Here is a 10,053-nt window from a genome sequence, read left to right as displayed (position 1 = left end):
ACAACAGCATCCGTAGCTATGCAGAGCTGAAAAAAATTCTTCGTTGGGAATTCTCGGAGGACGTATGTGTGCCTTGGAAACTCCTAGGACCTCAAGAGCTGCAAACAGGAGCCTGGCGAGTCCCTACAGGACTACATCCGCCGGTTCTCCAAGTAATGCAATTCTCTCCCTGACACCATCGATGCAGACGTCGTCAGCACGTTCCTCTCTAGGACCACCTGGAAGTCCCTCGTTCACAAACTCGGCTGCCGGAAGCCACGCACCACCCGCGAGCTCCTGGACATCGCCACGAACCACGCCTCCAGCAAGGAGGCGGCTAGGGTGGTCTTCACCGATGGTTGGGCCAAGGGCAAGGGCAAGCGGGAGGACCAGGATGAGGGCCCCTCCTCAAGGCAGGAGAAAAGGAAGAAGGACGATTGACGTCGACCAGCTCAAAATGTTTGCTGGGGGCTGGGTCAGGGAACTCCCAGTTGTTCTCTAGAGGTTGAGGACAACTCCCGATTGATCCATAGGGTTCACCCCGTCTTCCTAACATACGGGTTAGAGGCTATGCTACCCTCCGACTTAGACTACGGCGCCCCAAGGGTCAAAGCCTTTGACCCCGACCGAGCTGCGAAAGCTCAGCAGGACGCGGTCGACCTGATTGGAGGAGGCACGGCAGAAGACCCTGGTTTGCTCTGCCTGCTACCAGCAAACCTTTCGCAGGTACCATTTGAGGAAGGTCTGGAAAAGAACCCTCAAAGTTGGTGATTTGGTGCTGTGGAGGATGCAGTCGACCAAGGACAGACACGAGCTCACTCTACCCTGGGAAGGACCATACACTATTGTGGAGGTGGTCCGACCAGGCACCTACCGATTGAAGGACAACGATGGCAACATCCTCACCAACACTTGGAACTTCGAACAATTACGTTGCTCCTTCCCCTATATTTAGTCCCTTCACATGCTTTCATTCAAATGTCGGCTCCTACAGCACACTGCCCCGAGCACTCTCGGCCCGGGTTGCTCGGAGGCCCCATGGGGGTACACCACCACACGCACTATTACCCTCTTTTTCCTTTTTGTAAATCAAGCACAAAAAGGCAACTTTTTTCGCCCAAACGAAAGGGCGACCTGTTCTCTTGACGTGACCTAAGTGATGTTTGTTGGGCCACCAGACCTACCGAACCCTCATCACAACTTACGGCAGCTGACGCCACTCAGGCCAGCCCCCGGCTACATGCTACAGCCTACGGTTAAAGAGCAGGTTCAAAAGGAAAATTGACAAGGCAAAAATCACTCCAGGAAACAAAGGGATACGGGCGGGACCAGCTTCCCAAAAACCATAAAATGAAAGAGATTACAAGCAGTTAGATCGTTCACTTGGGGGCCCTTCAAGAGCCCCGCACAAACTGCTCTAGGAATGAAAGCTAACTAGGCGATAAATGCATTTTATTGCGGCACCACGTCCACCTTGGCCGATGACATGGACGAGAGGGGCCACGCTGCAGGGTCAACCGGAGGAGCCCCCTCGCTAGGGGCTAGCGCAGTTGGGGTAGCACTTGACCCGGCTTCGGTTGCTTGGACGCTGCTGCTGCCTAGGGCCATTTCCCTCTCCGTGCGGCGAGCTGCCTTCACCCACTCCGTGGTGGTTGCCTCCGCAATCACAGTCGTGACCGGCACCAAGCTCTCTCCGAGTTCGCGGAGCTAGTCGGTGGCCCACCACGACCACGACGGGGGCACGAAAAATGGGGCAACACACCGACCTCCCGGGTAAGCCTCAACGCACCACATCCCTAGTCAATAATCGCATAAAATCGTTCGATTCATGAAAAACATTAAAACTGCCAAAACAAAAATGATAAAAGTGTGCGAATGGATCCCGATTCGGGAACTCGACCGACCGAGGTTCGAAGGCCGGTCTGAGGAGGACTCGAGGCCGCCTCGCATCAAATGGAGCTAGGGGACAAAACGTAGATGAGCCCAGCGGCCCTCACCCGACCTACTCAGGCAGCAATTCGGGTCATCTCAACCTTCTCGTCCGATTCAGACCTCGAGCCATGCCCACAGAATTTCCATCGAGGAGAGGCCAGCCGGCCACCTGAGTCGGTCGGATAACTCGGGCATCTACCGGGAGGTGGGACGCGGAGCAGTGGAATGCCACCTGTGGGCTATGCCAACCTCGTCACGAATGATGGGCCTGGATTCCACTCGGATGCCCGAAATTATGCTCGGGCACACCCATTAGGAGCTCACCGAGCCAGTCACTCGAGCCATCAAGGCAAGTGACGCCGGTTCAACCCCTCGAGTCCGGAGAGCGTGGACGGGGCCACCTCCACGCATATGCGCTCACGACGCTATCGACCCGACCGCCCTCCTTCATAGCAAAGGTGCGGCGAGTTGGGGCACCGCATTTCCACTCGGAAAAGATGACAAAATTCCAGCCCCGATCGGACTCATAGACTGGCGCGGCAAATACAATACACCCTAGGATAAACGTGCTTTATTCCTGGCGAATAAGTATTACAAAGTATAGTCGGCCCACGGCCGTTACAAAATAAGAAAAACCCGTTACCACCACCAGGGTGGTAACACTGGTAACCTTGGGAGGGCTGCTCGAAGTACGGGAAGACTGGGAGGAACATCTTCCTTGCAAGTCTTCTTCTTGCACCCCCTCCCTCAAGGACGCCTTGGTAGGGGACAGCAGTGAGCAGTCCATCTGTTGTCTATTGAATACCCAAGCTACCTCAGGCAGGCCTCACGATTCTGCACCGAAAGCAGGCGGCTAGTACCACTACGACACATTCATTATACGGCAAGACCAAGGCAACCCGAATTGACTCGCGGTCACAAGGGGGGCCTCTCCTTTGTTGTGTCTCTCTACGGCTTAGGTAGAGCGATGCGACCTCTCACTCTGAGCAAAGGCATAGTGCACTGAGAATAGCGTCTTCACGATTAAACAAATCACGAAGCCGCTCGGGGGCCTCAGACGGGTCTAGGGACCCGAGGTTCCCAGCGGGCCCACTTCCCACTGGCGCTCTGGATAGCCTAAGACCCCGCATGGATTAAACGACCGACCTCCTGGTTCGTGACTTTCTCCAGGCCGCCCAGGCCCATGGTCCTGACCGGCCGGCCGCTTGGCAGGAGCCTCAACCCGCGTCCCCAATCAAGGGACGACCCGGTGCTGGGTCCGTACCATGGTCCTGAACTAATGGGCTGATCGGACTCTGCCGTACACATGTAGCTGCCCCTGACTGATGAGGTCATGGGCCGGCCAGGCCTTGTGCACTGGCGGTCCTTGGGAGCAGGTGCTGAGGATAAGGGCGGAAGCTGGAGTCAACTTGCCATTCAAGGCCAACCACCCCCTCCACGGGGGCTATAGTCCCCCTTGCTCCCACAGTGGAGGGACGCTATTCTACCTACCCGTCCTCACGAAGGGACAGGGCACAACGTCATCATGACACAATGGACATGCCTCCGTCATGATGGAGTGATAGGGCATGGCGCTAAGAATGGGGCATGACTGCTGTACCGTACTTATCGGTGCATGCACGCCCCCGACTGATGGAACACGACGTACAGGGATGGAATGCGATGGCTACTTAGCAAGACAGGACTTGGACGGTGGCCGCCCGAGGACTCCGACTGATCGAGCTGATGACCCTAACCGGTGGGGCTAGGAACTCTCTTTCTCTCTCTCTCTACCTCTCTTTTCCTACCTTTAGTTCCCCTGTAAAGGAGATCCCCCTTAGACTATAAAATTGAGGGTCAGCCGCCTAGGAAAGCGGACCGGAGGAGATCGAATGTAACACCCGAAGGTAATTTAAGAAATTTTAATGAATTTATTTGGGCTCAAATAAAATTTCCAGAGTTTTCCCTAAATTAGCTCGCATTTAAAGTAATTTTATAACGCAAGTAATTAAAATTTATCATAGGATTAAATTGTTTGTGCATTCATGCTGCAGCATGGTTTTATTTGTGTGGGTTTGAATTCAAAATTATTTGAATTCAAATTGAATGGTTTGGATGTTTGAGTATAGAAAAGAAATAGGAAAGAAGCAAGGGAGCAAAGAAACCTAGCCCAGCCCAAGCCTTCTCCTATCCCTCTCTCACTCACGGGCTCTCTCTCCCCTGGCCCATTTTTCCCTCGGGCCCCTCCCTCTCTCCCTTTTCCCCCGCGTGGGCCGCGCCCCAGCCCATCGGCCGGCTCAGCCCATCGGCCGCCCCGCACTTCCCCCCCTCTCTCTCTCTGACAGCACGGCTCCGTGCGTCAGCGCTTCCTTCTCCCCCTCCCTTCTTCCTCCCCGGCGCAACGGTCTCCGATCTCGCCGGCGACCCTCTCTCCCCGGGCCCGCGCGCCAGTGTGGCTCTGCCGCCCTACAAAGAGCCGCCCAAACCCCTCCTGAACCCTAACCCTAAACCCGTAGCCGCCACCGACGCCCAAGCCCCACGGCCGCCTTGCTCCGCCGCCCGGCGCCCCTGCTCGGCCGCGGATCCACCGCTTCGGTAGCTTCCAGCTCCAGCCAAGAGCTGCGGTAGCTCCATCTCGTCATTAGGAAGCCGTCCAGGGTATCTGTATCAAACCGCGAGCCCCGCTCACGCCGGAATTGGAGTCGAGGCCGACGCCGGTGAGATGCCCCGCAACCGCGATTCTTGGTCACCGGTGATCCTTGGACTCCTCTAATCCCCCTATCGCCTTCACAGGACCCCCACACAATGATCCACGGTGACTCGGAGCCCGGAGAGTTCCGGCAACATCCCTCCCCGCGAGCACCCGATCCTCTCCGCCGCAGGACCTCGCCGCCGACCATTTTCCACCGCAGTTCCGGCAAATCTCCGCCTCGGTGAGCTTCGCCTTCTCTCCCCGGTTCTTTTGCACCCGATGTTGTAGTCTCTAGATGCCCCGAGTGCTTGGAACACCGCTCGCCGGCGTTACCCGCCGCCCCGAGCCGCCCTCGTCGTGGGGATCACCTACCCGAGCCCCAGCTCGCCTTCTGTAGTGCCTAGATGAGTTCCCCATGTCGTGCTCGACCTCTAGGGCTTGACGTCGTCCAGATCCGAGCCCGGAGCAGGAAGTTCGGTCATCTCCGGTGAAACGCCGCCGCGGAAGTAGTCGCCGGCGAGCAATCGCCGCCCCGGGCCTCCCCTCATCTCTCCGAACCGTCCGATGCCGATCCAGTGGCCCAGGTCCATCCCGCGCGCGAGTCAAACGGCAGCGTACCGGTCAGCGTCGGTGTTTTTGCTAAAGAGACCCCGGCCTTCTTGGAAATAAACCCGCAGTCCACCCCGTGAGTCAAAAGTATTTGCAAACAAGTCCTTTTCTTCCCGTTTGACCCCCCTGGCTTCTCTGGAAATTGAACCCGTGGTCCACATCTTGGTTTTTTCTCGCGCTAGCCCCTGAGTCTAGGGTTTATTTACGTTTAAGTCCTCGGTTTTTGCGCAGAACCCCTTAGAACCTCCAGTTTTCTTACAAATAAGTCCCTGGATCTTGTTTCGAGCGCAGTTTTCGCGTTTTAGCTCCGTTTTAGGTGTTCTTTATATCCACGCGATCGTGGTAACGCGTAGAATAGCTTTAGACTAGTTTTGTATGCTTTTCCTATGTAATGTTGTACTGTTTTCTTATAGTTTGCTATTGTTTGTGCATATGTGTATGTGTGGACTATGTTTGATGATTGTGAGTAGACGCGGAGCCTTTGGACCAGTACCAGGAGCAGCCGTCTTCCGAGCAGTTCGAGCAGCAGCCGGGAGAGTACGAGGAAGGCAAGTATAACATGAACCTCCTATCACTTTTAAATACAATTTCATACTGCATTTTAATACTGTATACCTATAAGGATTTCCTAGCCACTTTATATCCTATATATATATATATATATATCCTTTGGGTTGCATTTTGGTTAGTTGTGCTAGGTTGCTGCGCTATAACACAATTGGTCCTTTTTAATTAAATTTGATTAATGGTTATATGCAACTTAACTCTGAGAGTGGCCCTCTGTGCTGTGTGCTTGAGTGGCTCACGTCTCCTTAAAAGATGTTTTGATAGAAACATGGTTTAGGGGGCCAGCACGGTGCTTAGTGCTTGGTTGGCCGCTCTCCATAAGGACCGGTTCATAGAGCGACAACCTGGGACAACCGCGCAACCACAAGACTGGAATGGGACGGCCTTGACTTACTAATTAGGTCATTTTGGTTCGGGAGTAACTTACCTGCATGGGCAAGAGGGGTGGTAAGCTTCAATGGTCCTTGCTCCTCCGGCTTGGTCTGTGCTGTGTGTCTTGTACCCCCGGAGGTGGGCCCCATCGTTGCTGATCCAGAATCCTTAGCGGTTACACCTTACCAAAACGTGATCCTTTGTAACGGTCTCGTAGTGTGCTTGCTAGCCATCTCACCTAAGGAAGTGTGATGAACCACTAGCGTAGCTCACGACTTGTGGGTAAAGTTGTGCAACCTCTCGAGAGTGTAAAACTGATATATCAGCTGTGCTCACAGTCATGAGCGGCCCAGATCCTCCTTTTGATTAGTGGGGTTATCAACCTTTGACGAGGGAGATTCCCCGGGTGGTTTTGGTTTGGATGGTTCTCAGTAGTTCTTAATTAATATTGATTAATTCTTATGCAATTTGGGTTATGGTAATTCATCCACTTGTAGTAAATAGCTTCAATAAAATTTGCCAAGGTTAAAAGCTAATGCAGTTGAGTCAGCTAACCTTAGAGCCTCATACTCGTGTTATACTTGTTGAGTACTAGTTTGTACTCACACTTGCCTCTCTACTCTTTTGTTCTATTTCGGATATCTTCGACTGCTGCTCAGTGCCCGGCAACGTGGAGGATTACGTCAGCGGCTTCGACGACTTCTAGGTGTTTGTCTCCCAGTCGACGTCCCTGTGGCGCCCAGCTCTTCATGTATCTCTTTTACGCTTCCGCAACTCTTGAACCGATTCTTGATTCGGTTGTAATAAAATAATTCATTTATGATTCATTTACGATTTATATTAATATTATTCGTGACATGTGTTGTGATATCTTGATGATCTGTTGTATATATGCGTGACTTGATCCTGGCGCATATATGATTGCTCGATTTATGTTCTTATAAATCGGGTGCGACATCGAAATCCAAAAGATTTATCCTCCACTCGAAAGCTTGTAACTCCCCAACTCTCACAAGCATCTGGGCTCAAGCAATACATCCGACCGACCCCGACTGGACGTAGGGTACATTTGCCTGAACCAGTATAAATCTTTAGTCATTGTGTGCTAGGCCACCTCCAATCATGATGCACGATACACACATCGAGTAGGTTTAGCTGCCGGCCATTTTCGAAACCGACACCTTCGCTCCCAAATCTTCGCCTCATTGTCTTCGCTCGTGGTCTTCGCCTTGCTTCATGCGCTCATTGATGCCACGCACCAGATGGTCGATCCCGAACAGCAGTCCCTCATGAAGGAACACCCGATCTCGTCGGGTTGAGTCATGCATCATTCTCATGGGACGGGTTGCCTGCAGGTGGCCCTTACTATTGATGGCTCTTAAGTACCAAATTCAAACTGTCAACTCCTGCATAAACACATAAAAGATGAACATTAACAGCAGTGGTAGGAGTTATTACTAACGAATTCCATGAGTGTTGGTGAATATTTGTATGCAGGTCCATGAAGGGAGAAAACACACCTCAAGGAGCAAGGAAACACATTCTCAACCAATCAGAAGCAAGCACTCGTATTGGAGGTACCACACTCTCAACCGTGAAGTTACCGCCTCAAACAGTGTTAGGTAGCACAAGGAGATGAGTTGGAGGAGAATATTCCCTTGAGATGCTTGGAGGAACTCCACTCTCCCAAGGCACCTGCCCTCTATAAATAGTAGGGGAGGAGATTCATTTGAGGACAGACCACGCCACCACACCTCCACTTGGAGAAGTGCTTCCACTCCTATCAAGAGAACACCTCCATAGTGAAGCCTTGCTTAGGCTAGTGCTTAGGATATATATATAGAGAGACAGTAGCTTGGAGGAGTGCTGAGTTAGTCAGCACTCTACACCGGCCATGTACCTTGATGGATGCTAGCTTCCTTTGGCATGATTAAGTAAGTATTCGTGATTCCTTCTTTTGGTTCAGTGCTTATTTCTAAGAGAGATTAGTTCTCTTACTTGCGTGTTCGTTGCTCCGTATTTATATGGAGTGCTGTAGTTTGCTATGGGTCGATAGATGTAGTTAGACCATAGTAGTAATCAGTAGCGTAGATGTGCTGTCTAGGCTAAGGATTATTGTTGGTGGTCCTTAGCCTAACATAATAAATCCGCAAGTGTACGGATGCCGATGTAGCTTTCACCTTGGAGTATTCCAGGGTTTCGAATCGACGAGGAATGATAATTTTACTAGTAGTGACTCTTGTTTATCTAGGGATATGACGGAAGTGAAGAGGTCCAGATAAGATAGGTAGATGTGTTCTAACTTCATCTTCTCCTATCAAGAATACTTGACTAGTCTAGCTACTTCGCCGATTGGAAGAGGAAGGACTTCAGAAAGGGGTGAGAGGGGAATCCAACGGCAATATGCAACTACTGCTATGAAAGCACCCGAATGTGGTGGACTACAAAGGACGGATAGGGCAGTCACCATCTGTCGCGTACCACATAGTTTCGTGGGGTGGAACACAACCCATGGTAACAAACCAAGCCCACGCACCACGCCTAAACTGTCGAGTCACTTACTCCTACCTCACGCTAAGGTAAAGAGCACACGCAAATAAGTAGAACTTGCTACTTACACGGTCAAGGGATCCCCCAACTAGAGAGATCAAGTATTCAAGTACTACTAGAGTAATGGAGAGGAGGCAATGTTACCGATGAAAGATGAGGAAGTTACTCGAACCGAAGCTTCATTCGTCGGAGGTAAAAATTTGGTGAGGGGCCGACACTCCAGGTCCTCTCCGGACTCTCACTTTGCCTCTCTCCCTATTTCTATGTGTATGTGGGCAGCGCTACGGCTTCACCTTGGCCTTGCTCCAATTCTCCATGTTTTGAAATGAAGGAGGAGGTAGGTATTTATAGCCTCTGCTTGGACACTTTGTGTAGCTCGGATGTCGGTATGGCGGTTGAGGAAACCATCATTAGAAGGAGGACGCATGGCGCGCAAGTGTGATGCCGGCCAACCTCTCCAGGCCGGCTAGCCTGGAATTTTCACGACTTGGCACCGCCTTTGCTGTGGACATCCCAGATGATCTCTTGGTGTTGGTTGTGGTTGCAAAGTCACCGTTTCTTCAGTTGCAAGGCGGGGCATTCTCAACTAGGCCGGTCAGCCTGGTCTTGGCATGTCTCAATCCTCCGTTCCACCGCCTAATTGAATTGACGCCTGGGATTTCGTTAGATGGCAGTTCAGAGCCTGAAGTTGCACGTAGTCACTGCATGTGGGCCTATGGATCCAAGGCATAAGCCTTTTGACCGTACGATGCACCGCCTTTGTGATCATCGGTTGGGATTAGCTGGAGATGTGTTTGTTTGCATGTAGGAAAAATTGGGCCTCATTCGCCATGGTGCCAGGCCGGCCGGCCTGGGATTTCTCCCAAATCAGCTCAAATTTGTAGAGTGAGTTCCTGAATCCAAATAGACAACAAAACTAATGGAACTCATTAGTTTAAATAAGACTTTATATCCACACTACCTCAAATTCCATCATTATTTGCGATGGTTGGTGGCTAAAATGGCGTATGATGGCCGTCAACACACCCCCACGCTTAGATCTTTGTTCGTCCCGAGCAAAGGGTGGGAAAGAAAATACCGGACCGAGAAAGAACTAGGGTAGACTTTGATGCACAACTTCTCAAAGTAACTGGCTAGCATAAACTTTATTCCAAAATATTTCTCACACCTATGGGGTTTGAGGTGGCTATGATGCTTGCCTTCGGCGGTTGAAAAGTGGAACAACTCGAATGAAGATTTGACCTCCCTTTTAAGCAACCATACTTGGATTTTCGATGATTTTTTTTCCAAAATAAACTCCTTAGCTCATATGATCCTCAGATGGGACTCTTGAATTGCTCATTAGCTTTATTCCTTGATAATGCCATTTGATA

This window comes from Panicum hallii, chromosome 2 (genome assembly GCF_002211085.1).
Source record: "Panicum hallii strain FIL2 chromosome 2, PHallii_v3.1, whole genome shotgun sequence".
Classification (NCBI taxonomy): Eukaryota; Viridiplantae; Streptophyta; class Magnoliopsida; order Poales; family Poaceae; genus Panicum; species Panicum hallii.
The sequence above is the reverse complement of the archived record's forward strand: the minus strand, read 5'-3'. Positions refer to the sequence as shown.